Source organism: Crocuta crocuta, unplaced genomic scaffold (genome assembly GCF_008692635.1).
Source record: "Crocuta crocuta isolate KB4526 unplaced genomic scaffold, BGI_CrCroc_1.0 scaffold16, whole genome shotgun sequence".
NCBI classification, from domain to species: domain Eukaryota; kingdom Metazoa; phylum Chordata; class Mammalia; order Carnivora; family Hyaenidae; genus Crocuta; species Crocuta crocuta.
The window spans coordinates 4164389-4175124 of record NW_027531893.1 but is presented as its reverse complement, the minus strand read 5'-3'; positions in this window follow the sequence as shown (position 1 = coordinate 4175124).

Below are 10736 nucleotides of genomic sequence, written 5' to 3'. Positions count from 1 at the left end.
TATATTTTTGCTAATAGTCATTGTATTACATTTTTTTAATGTCTAGTGCTTACATTTTTTGGAATGTTTTATTTATTTCTGAGAGAGACAGTGAGTGAGAGAGAGCGTGAGTAGGGGAGGGTCAGAGAGAGAGGAATACACAGAATCTGAAACAGGCTCCAGTCTCTGAGCTGACTGTCAGCACAGAGCCCAACGCAAGACTGGAACCCATGAACTGTGAGATCATGACCTGAGCCGAAGTCCGACGCTTAACCAACTGAGCCACCCAGGAGCCCCTAGTGCTTACATTTTTAAGTATAATATCATTACTGTTCTGTGATGTATAAATACATCTGTTGTCTTTTCAAAATTTTACTCATGCAGCAAACCCTATAAAACCATTCTGGGTCTCATCATCCCTCAAGTCTTGCCCCATGGTAAACAGGCTTTTTTGTGTTGTTTTGTAAACTTTTTTTTTTTTTTTGAGATAGTGTGTGTACACAAGCAGGGAAGAGGGGCAGAGGGAGAATCTTAAGCAGGCTCCACACATGACCTGAACCAAGAGTTGGATGCTCAGCTGACTGACCCACCCAGGAGCCCCTGTGAACTTTTAATATGAAGCGGGGCACCTGGTTGGCTCAGCCAGGTAGAGCATGTGACTCTTAATCATAGAGTCATGAGTTCAATCCACACATTTGGTATGGAGCCTACTTAAAAAAATGGATTTCATTAATCCCAATATGTGTTCTCAGTCTTGTGTACTAGCTCACTAATTATAGCATGAAGTTAAAAATACTCAGCTGCACGGAGATCTGCTCATATCTTCACAAAGTTATTTCATCTTTTGAGAGGAGTACAATATGGATTTTTTTTTTTAATAATGGAAGTATAGTTACCATACCACCTGCTTACATTATATTCAGATATACAACACAGTGATACAACAATTCTTATACTAGGCTCACCACAAGTGTAGCTACTGTTGGTCACCATCCAATGCAATTCCAATGCTGTTCTTTTATCCCTATGCTGTACCTTTCATCCCCATAATTTTTCGTTCCATAGCTGGTAGCCTGTACCTCCCACTCCCCTTCACCCATTTTGCCCATCCTCCACCTCCCTCCCCTCCAGCAACTACCAATTTGTTCTCAGTATTTATGAGTCAGTTACTGCTTTTGTTTGTTTGTTAAACTGCTTTGTTTTTTTGATGCCACATATAAGTGAAATCATATGGTGTTTGTCTTTCTCTGATTTATTTCACTTAACATAATACCCTCTGGGGTCTATCTTGTTGTTGCAAACAGCAAGATCTCATTCTTATTGAATAATAATACTGTAGAAGAAGGTGGCATGGTTTGGGAATAGATTTCTCATAGAAACATTGCATATTTCACATATTTTATTTGTTAAAATCGTGTAAATTTTATTTTTCCAGGAAAGAGGCACATAAAGCTTGGTAATGTACTTAACAGTCACAATATTTTAATATTTTTTAATGTTTTATTGGTTTCCTATGAGAGAGAAAATACCATTGATTATAAAGTAGGAGACTTTAAGCCTTAAAATATATGACTAAGAGTCTTATGGAGCAAATACATACAATAAAAAGACATGGAACCTCAAAATACCCAAAACATATTTTAGGCATTGCATACAACAGACTCCTATTGTTGCGAAGTGAATATATTGGAGGTTTACATCATGTACAACTACTAGATCATGTTTTGCAGATGTGAACAGTCTCTAATTTTTGGCAATGATGAGCCACTACCTAAAGGTCTAGCTACCAGGTTAACACAAAAGCATGACTTATCAGATTGAATTCTAACATATCTAAACATTGGTTATCAAGCTGGCATAAGAACAATGATTTAAATTGTTCTGAAATCTGGACAAAGTTCTATCTGCCTATTTGTTTCTTTGTTTAATTATTCAGATCACATTTTCCCATGAATAATTCATTCACTTTAAACAAATCCATATGCTGGGGACAAGTTCAGGTAACCTTATTTGCTTCAGTCAACCAGAATCATAATCCTGTAATTCAAAATAACCCAAGAACTTTAAGAAACAAGACTAGGTATTATCCCTAAGATTGTAAACTACATAGTTTTGAGGATTTTTATACCATTTTTTCACAGCAAAGACTATCTCAATGGCATGTTAGAAAATCCACACTCTTGTACTCCACTTACGTAAAGCATACACATATAAACAAAAAAAATTTCTAATTTCCATTATTCTAATCAAAAAGTCACTGATGCTGATCAGATATAAAGAAAAATGAAGCACTTTTGGAAGCCACTATTTCAGTCTGAGCTTTCTAACTAGAATGCTAACTAAGGACCTCTCAGGTATACCTATCTGGTTAAGGAAAACAAATAATCCTGAAATGCAACTTAAATTAACTACTGATTACATAATATCACACTATCTACACTGAAATCATTTATTTTTTTAATGCTTTTGCTTATTTGAGAGAGAGAGAAAGAGAGAAACAGAGATAGACAGAGAGAGAGGCAAAGAGAGAGTAGGGGATAGAACACAGAATCCAAAACAGGCTCTAGGCTCTGAGCTGTCAGCACAGAGACCAACGCAGGGCTCAAACTCATGAACCACAATTTCATGACCTGAGACAAAGCTGGACACTTAACAGACTGAGCCACCCAGGTACCCCAACACAGAAATAATTTAAAGTACATTCCAAACCTCAAAGCATTTATCAAACAGGAATATATTTTTTAGTCAATGTAGACTTGTTGAAAAAATATTTTTTGTCACATAACCTATTAAAAAAAGATGCTGGAAGGCCAATCAATTAAAGGACTACATTTGGAATATATCATAATGAAATACATGGAATATTCCCTTTAATTCCTAATGTTCCAAAGGGATCACAGAAACCTAAACCAGACTTTAGGCAATATGCTAATTCTTAAAATTCTTGTGGCCTCCACTTATTCCTTTTTTCCAGAGATTGCACCATGTCACTTGAAATGTATTGAAAGTAGTAACCCATGAATGTTTCCTCAAACACGACAAAAATGACTAAATTATTCTTACTACTCAATTTGAGGACAGAAGGAAGCAATTGGAAATTTTGTAACTCTCCAAAATTGATGTGAAGAAACAGCCACAAGCCATGATTAGAATGAGATTTTCCTGGATTAGGTGACTAGAATCAATCTATACCGAATGCTCTATTACTCAACATAAAGAACATGGAAATGTACCACAATCTAGGAGGCTTTGTACAAGCTTTTATTAATATTAAGAATTTAATGTTAGACTTTTTAATCACCTTCCCCAATCTTACTAAACCAGGAAAATAGAGCAATAAAAATTTTCTGAGTGAAATTTATTTAATTTGGCACAAGTTTGCTTGAAGGAAGAAGGAGAAACCATAGCAAATACTATTGATTTAACTTCCTATCCATTTAATTTACCTTAGTAAGGTGTAACTTAAATTATCTATGGACTATTTAAACATTAATAAAGATTTTCTTATTTTTTCTTTCTTCCAGAAAGTAAAGTAATGATGTTAGATGCAATAGCAAACTGTTAATGAGTTTCCAGGGTGACAAACTAAATGCTAACTAAATACATAGGTTAATATAAACATCCACACATTTCATAGGTTATAAAAAACACAGTAGAATGGTTATAAATTCTCATTGTTTGTACAATGTACTTAAAAAGACACAATGCTATGGAAGTCTTCAGTTGCATTTTTTGATACATATTCTCTGTAATTTTTACCCTAAAGTGGGCTTTGAGAATCTGATAGTTTCCATTTTTCTCTGTATTCTTTTATGTAATCCACTATCTGTCTCAGTTCCTTTAAGGATTTTTAATTAACAGTTCCTTAAGTGTTAAGTAAGGGAGGGGTGTCTGGCTGACTCAGTCAGCAGAATTTGAGACTCTTGATCTTGAGGTTGTGAGTTCATGAGTTTGAGTCCCATATTGGGAATAGAGTTTACTTAAAAAATAATAAATTTTTAAAAAGTCAAGTAGGGGATGGTCCATAAATATCTGAGGAGACAGAATATTTATAACCTATAACATATTGTTTGAGTTGACTAAATCCACAATTCAACCCTCTTTATTTGACCTAAAATGCTTAGAGTGGTTTTTATTTCCTGTAGTAAGCAATTAGCCAATAACTTAGAAATGGATCCAACACAAAAGTGTCATTTTGATCTATTTATCAAAAATGTGAATATAGAAATCAGATATAGTCTAGCTCTTCAATGAAGATAAATCTATCCCAGCATCAATTATAAGAAGTTCAATCTAGAATTTTAAATTCAGGAATGCCTGGGCGGCTCAGTCAGTTAAGTGTCCAACTCTTGTTTTTGGCTCAGGTCAAGATCTCCTGAGTTCCTCTATTTGAGCCCCGCATCAGGCTCAGCCTGCTTGGGATTCTCTCTCACTCCCCTTCTCTGCCTCTGTGGCTCACTCTCTCTCTCTCATAATAAATAAATACACTTTAAAAAAGTAGAATGTTAAGTTCATAGCTAAGCCCTACATGAAGGCTAAGTTAAAATAAAGAACATAGTCAGAAAATGTTAATAAAAATAATATATGGGAGGAAGACCTTCCTCTGCCTATGGTTTTTCCAGCAAGACTTAGATTCAAATTGATTACAGGTAGATTAGCAGGAGAAAATCCAAAATAAAAGTGCATAAGGGGAATCCACACAGAAAATTCCAAAAGACAATGAGGCAACACAAGCCTTAGAAGTGAGGGGTAGAGCCTCAGGACACAAAGGGGAGAAAACTCAGCAAGATGTAAGGAGAGGTTGGGAAAAACAAGATTGCTCTGTTATGCAGATGAATTCCTTGGGTAAAGAGGAGCCTCTGCTATTACTTCTCTGGTTGGAGCTTGTCCTTTCCAATGTAAATTTAGGCCCTTATGGGGGAGGAAGAGAGCCTTTCCTGGATCTACTGGTTTTTTATTACTTTCAATTCAAAATCTTTATGCCAAAGTGGCATATTTTGGGGTGTCATATCCTGTACCCCTTAAATAAATATATGAAATAACCATCGCAAATGGTGTGAAAAGAGGCAACTTGTTTTTTATCCATCTGGCATTCTTTAGATATTCAGAAAATATCTGCTGTCTTCAGACCATTGAAAATCTGCACTGTATTTTCATAATTTTGAAAGATTTCCCATTTTTATTTGGTATTTTTCCTTTCCTACTGTTATCCCATCTTAAAATTAGCCTTTGGAACTTTTGAACATAAACAGTAAGAGCATAGGGATATCAGGCCATAAATGAATTTTTCTTTCATTTCTATTTAACCAAAGGAAATTTCACCTAGCCCAGGAGCATATGGGTATGTAATTAAGCTTCAGGCTTCATCACTCTGGTGCTCACAGATTATATTAAACACGTACACACACACACACACACACACAAACACACACACAGACACACACAAGATTTGCTTGGGGACTTTGAGGGTCACCTTTTACATCCCTAAATTTCAAGTGTCAGATAAATGAACTCCACAAAGGAAAAAAAATAAGCTTATCTTAAAATAATGAATTCTCTGTCATATGTAAACAATCTGGAGCTTATATTATTTTCTGAGACATCACCAAGCTGGCAGAATAGGAAGCCTCAGGCCTTTTCCTCACCTCCCACAGCCATGGAGATATTGATTCAACAATACATAGACCAGTTCTCTTGGTGAAAAATCCATAAAACAGTTAAGTGGCTTCAGCGCCCCAGCTGAGCACAAACCCGGCCATTTTGAAGCTGGTAGGAAAAATGGTGGCATCTACTTGCCATAGTCCCTCCACCTGGCTAAATGTTGCATGATACATGGGTAGAATACCCTCAGCTCCAGCTTCTTTCTCAAAAGGAAAAGAGAAGACTGTAACATAGGTCCATTGCGAAGACATGAAGAGGGGCTGCATGAGAGACTAGTTATTGTCTTGCCTAAAATAACTCAGTGGCAGGAAAGGGTGCCAGATTGAGAGCTGCTAATAACAACAGTGAAGATTTAGGTTAGCATTCACTCTGTGGCTTTAGTTTCTTCCTCCAACAGTGTGGAACAACACCTCCAAGCTTCTTGTAAATGAATGAGCTTTCAACATTCTAGCTTTTCAGAGGACTGAGAGACTGGTTTCTGTATCACTTGTCTCTGAGTGCTCTCAACACACAGCATACCCAAAGTGCCTGGAAACCTGTAATAACAGGAGTGCTGGGTATCTTGTTGCTGCACCAAAGGGCCCACAGCACAGATGTTAGAGGCCCATATTGCTCAGTAAGTCCATGCGCAGGTGAAGGCATAAATTGGAATGATGCAGGTGCAAGCCAAGGAGGGCCAATGAGAGCCACCAGATGCAAGGAGAGGCAAAAAGTATTCTTTGTAGACTTCAGAGGGGATATCATTCCACCAATTCAATTGTTTGATTGAACTTCAAGCTTTAATAGGTGTGATAGAATAAATTTCTCTTCTTAAGCCATCTTGTTTGTTGCTATTTGTTACAGTAGCCATAGGAAACAAATATCCTGAAGAAAGTAATGACTATAACAGTGTGGTGATGGTATATAGAAGGACTATTATTTATACTATTGAAATAAAGTTAGTATTTATCCAAACTAGGTTGTTTTAAATTAAGATGCTAATCGAAGTCACAATAAAATCACTGAGAGATTAATAAAAAATATATAATAAAAAAGGGGGGATTAAAATGACCCATACAAAATTCCTATCCAACACAAAAACAGACAACATTGAAGGAACAGAAGTTGAAAGGTTTTGAGAGATAGAGAAATAAATAGTAAGATGGAAAAATGTCAGACAACTTTTACTTTATCATGCATTACATTAAATGTAAATGCTTTAAACCCTGTAATCAAGAGTCAGAGATTAGCAGAATGGATAAAATAAAATCTGTACATCTATATCTACATATCTATATATGTAGATATAAAACAGAGGGAGAAAAAAGAAACAGAACAAAACTGTGGGGCCTAAGCCCTTGACACTGATGAGCCAAGATACTTATAAATGCTCTTCCTAATTTTCTATAGTGTGTTTTACTTATACTCATTATTATTCATCAACCAATTTTCTAATAGTGAATTTCTTTATCTCTATAATTATTCATTAAAGATTCTGTCTTGGGCCACTAGGCTAGCCTAATCAGGAAGACCGTGTGACTCTTGATCTCAGGGTCAAGTCTATGTTGGGCATAGAGATTACAAAAAAAAAAAAAAGATTCTGTCACTGTAGGATGTGTTCACAAAAACACTTTATATATTTTTCCTTCAAAATTACTCAACTTCTCTTTCTGCTTATTATTTCTTACTCCTGAATCTAATCTCAGGGAGGTGCTATAGGTTTTCTGGTTATCATCATGCATTTAAAATTCTTTTTTAAATCTTCATTAAAACGTCATATTTTGTGAATAATTTTAATTGCAAAAATAATAGAAATCCAATATGCTTTCATCCGGTATTCTCAAATATGAATCCTAAATTAACATGATGTAATGATCAAAAACAATATATTGATACTAATTGATATTAATATATGGGCTTTAAAACATTTTTGCCAAGAAGAGAAGAGAGGAAAGAAAGGAAGAAGGAAGCAAAAAATAGAATAAAGAAAAGCTAAGAAGGAGGAAGGGGGAAGAGGAAGAAGAAAGGAGGTGAATAAGCAGAGGAGGAGGAGGGAGGGGGAGGAGCAGCAAATTGTATTATTTCCTAGTATATGTATTTTCTTTTTATTTTGTTTTAATTCTAGTTACTTAACATATGGCACCATATTGGTTTCATGAATAGAATTTGTTGATTAATCACTTACATACAAAACCCAGTGCTCCTCATAACAAGTGCCTACTTAATACTATCACCTATCTAGCCTATCCCCCAATCACCTCCCTCCATCAATCCTCAGTTTGTTCTCTATCATTAAGAGTCTCCTATAGTTCATTTCCCACTCTTTCCCCCTCCCATATATTCTTCTGTTTTGTTTGTTAAATTCCACATATGAGTGAAATCATATGATATTTGTTTTTCTCAGACTGACTTTTTTCACTTAGCATAATACAGTCTAGCTCCATCCACATTATTGCAAATTGGAAGGTTCATTCTTTTTCATGGCTGAGTAATATTCCATTGTGTGTATATATACCATATCTTCTTTATCCATTCATCACTTGATGGACATTTGGGCTCTTTCCATAGTTAGGCTATCATTAATAATGCTGCTGTCAACATCATGGTTCATATATCCCTTCAAAAATGTATTTTTGTGTCCTTTGGGTAAATACCTAGTAGTGCAATTGCTGGATTGTAGGGTAGTTCTCTTTTTATCATTTTGAAGAACCTCCATAGTGTTTTCCAGGGTTACCGCACCAATTGTCCCTGCCACCAACAGTGCAAGAGGATTCCCCTTTTCTCCACATCCTCATCAATACTTTCTGTTTCTTGTGTTCTTAATTTTAGCATTTTTGACAGGTGTGAGGTGGTATTTCATTTTACTTTTAAGTTATTTATTTTATGGGGTAGGGGGGTAGGGAGGGCAGAGAGAGGGAGATAGAGAATCTTGCGCAGACTTCATGCCCAGCACAGAGCCCAACACAGGGCTCAAACTTACAACCATGAGATCATGATCTGGGTTAAAATCAAGAGTCAGACACAACCAACAAACCCACCACCCATGTTCCCCAGGAGATCTTTGATTACTTATTAAATTCTTTGCTGCTTATGGGTTTGTTCAAATTTTCTATTTATTCCTGTTTTAGTTTTGGTAATTTGTATATTTTCTAGGAATTTGTCCATTTTGGCCAGGCTGCCTCGTTTGTTGGCATATATATATATATATTTTTTTTTAGTATTTCTTATGGTTGTTTATATTTCTTTGGTGTTGGTTGTGATCTCTTCTTTAATTCATGGTTGTATTTGGCTCTTTTCTCTCTCTCTCTCTCTCTCTCTCTCTCTCTCTCTCTGTTTTGATAACTCTGGCTAGGGTGTTATCAGTTTTATTAATTCTTTCAGAGAACGAGCTCTTTGTTTAGTTGATCTACCATTTTTGTTTCTTTCTATATCATATATTTCTACTCTAATTTATTACTTTGTTTCTTCTGCTGGATTTGGGCTTTATTTACTTGCTTTTCTAGCTCCTTTAGGTAAGATTAGGTTGTGCATTTGAGACTTGTTTCTTCTTGAGTAGGCCTGTATAACAATATACTTCCCTTTTAGGATTGCCTTTTTTATTTCCCAAAGGCTTTGGACAGTGTGTTTTCATTTTCATTTGCTTCCATGTACCTTTTAATTTCCTGGTTAAATCATTCATCTTTAGTAAGATGTTCTTTACCCTCCATGTATTTGTGGTCTTTCCATTTTTTCTTTCTTGTGGTTGACTTCCAAGTTTCATAGACCTGTGGTCTGAAAACGTGCATGGTATGATCTCATTTTTTTTTGTACTTCTTGAGGGCTGATTTGTGTCACAGCATGTGATCTAGTCTAAGGAATATTCCATGTGCACTCAGAGAATTGTGTATTCTGCTGCTTTAGGGTGAAATGTTCTGAATTATATCTGTTAAGTCCATCTGGGCCAGTGTGTCCTTTTTGATTTGTTTTGATTTGATTGATTTGTTTCTTTTTTGATTTTCTACTTAAATTATCTGTTCATTTCTCTAAGTGGAGTGTTAAAGTCCTTCACTATTATTATATTATTGCCAATGAGTTTTTTATGTTATCATTCATATATATATGTATATGTGTATATATATATATTTGTGTACTTTCAATCTGTGGCATAAATATTTACAATTGTTAGATCTTCTTGTTGGATAGGCCCCTTAACTGTGACATAATGTCTTTCTTCATCTCTTATTACAGTCTTTATTTTAAAATCTAGTTTTATATAAGTATGGTTACTATGGTTTTCTTTTGACATCCATTAATATGATAAATGGTTTTTCATCTCCTCACTTCCAATCTGCAGGTGTCTTTAGATGTAAAATTAGTCTCTTGTAGACAGTCAATAGGTGGGTCTTGTGTTTTGTTTTGTTTCTATTTTTGTTTTATCCATACTGACAGCGTATATCTTTTGATTGGAGCATTTAGTCCACTTACATTCAGAGAGATGATTGATAGATGCAAATTTAGTGTCATTGTGTTACCTGTAAAGTTGGTGTTCCTGGTGATATTCTCTGTTCCTTTCTCATCTTTGATACTTTTGGTCTTTTCTCCCCCTACTCAGAGGGGGCTCAGTTCTTTGGGGGCTGATTCCTCCTTCTTATCATTTTGGAGGTAAAAAATATTATTTAATTGTTTACTTGAAAGGAAGGAAGGAAGGAAGGAAGGAAGGAAGGAAAAGAAAGAAAAGAAAGAAGGAAAGAAGGAAAGAAGGAAAGAAAGAAAGAAAGAAAGAAAGAAAGAAAGAAAGAAAGAAAGAAAGAAAGAAAGAAAGAAAGAAGAAAGAAAGAAAACGAATGAAAGCTATATTCTAGTTATGTGTGTTTTGGTCTCCTTTAATAAATTCTACAGGAATGGTTTAGTGGTCACACACTTCTTAGTTTTTGCTTGTCTAAGAAGCTCTTATTCTCTTCTTCTATTACAAATGACAGTCTTTGTGGATAAAGTATTCTCATATAGTGCATTTTTTTTTTCTTACTCAGCACATTGAATATATCATGCCATTCCATTCTGGTGTGCCAAGTTTCTGTGGAGAGATCAGCTGTGAACCTGATCTGTCTTCCCTTGTAGGTTAAGTACCCCACCCCCCC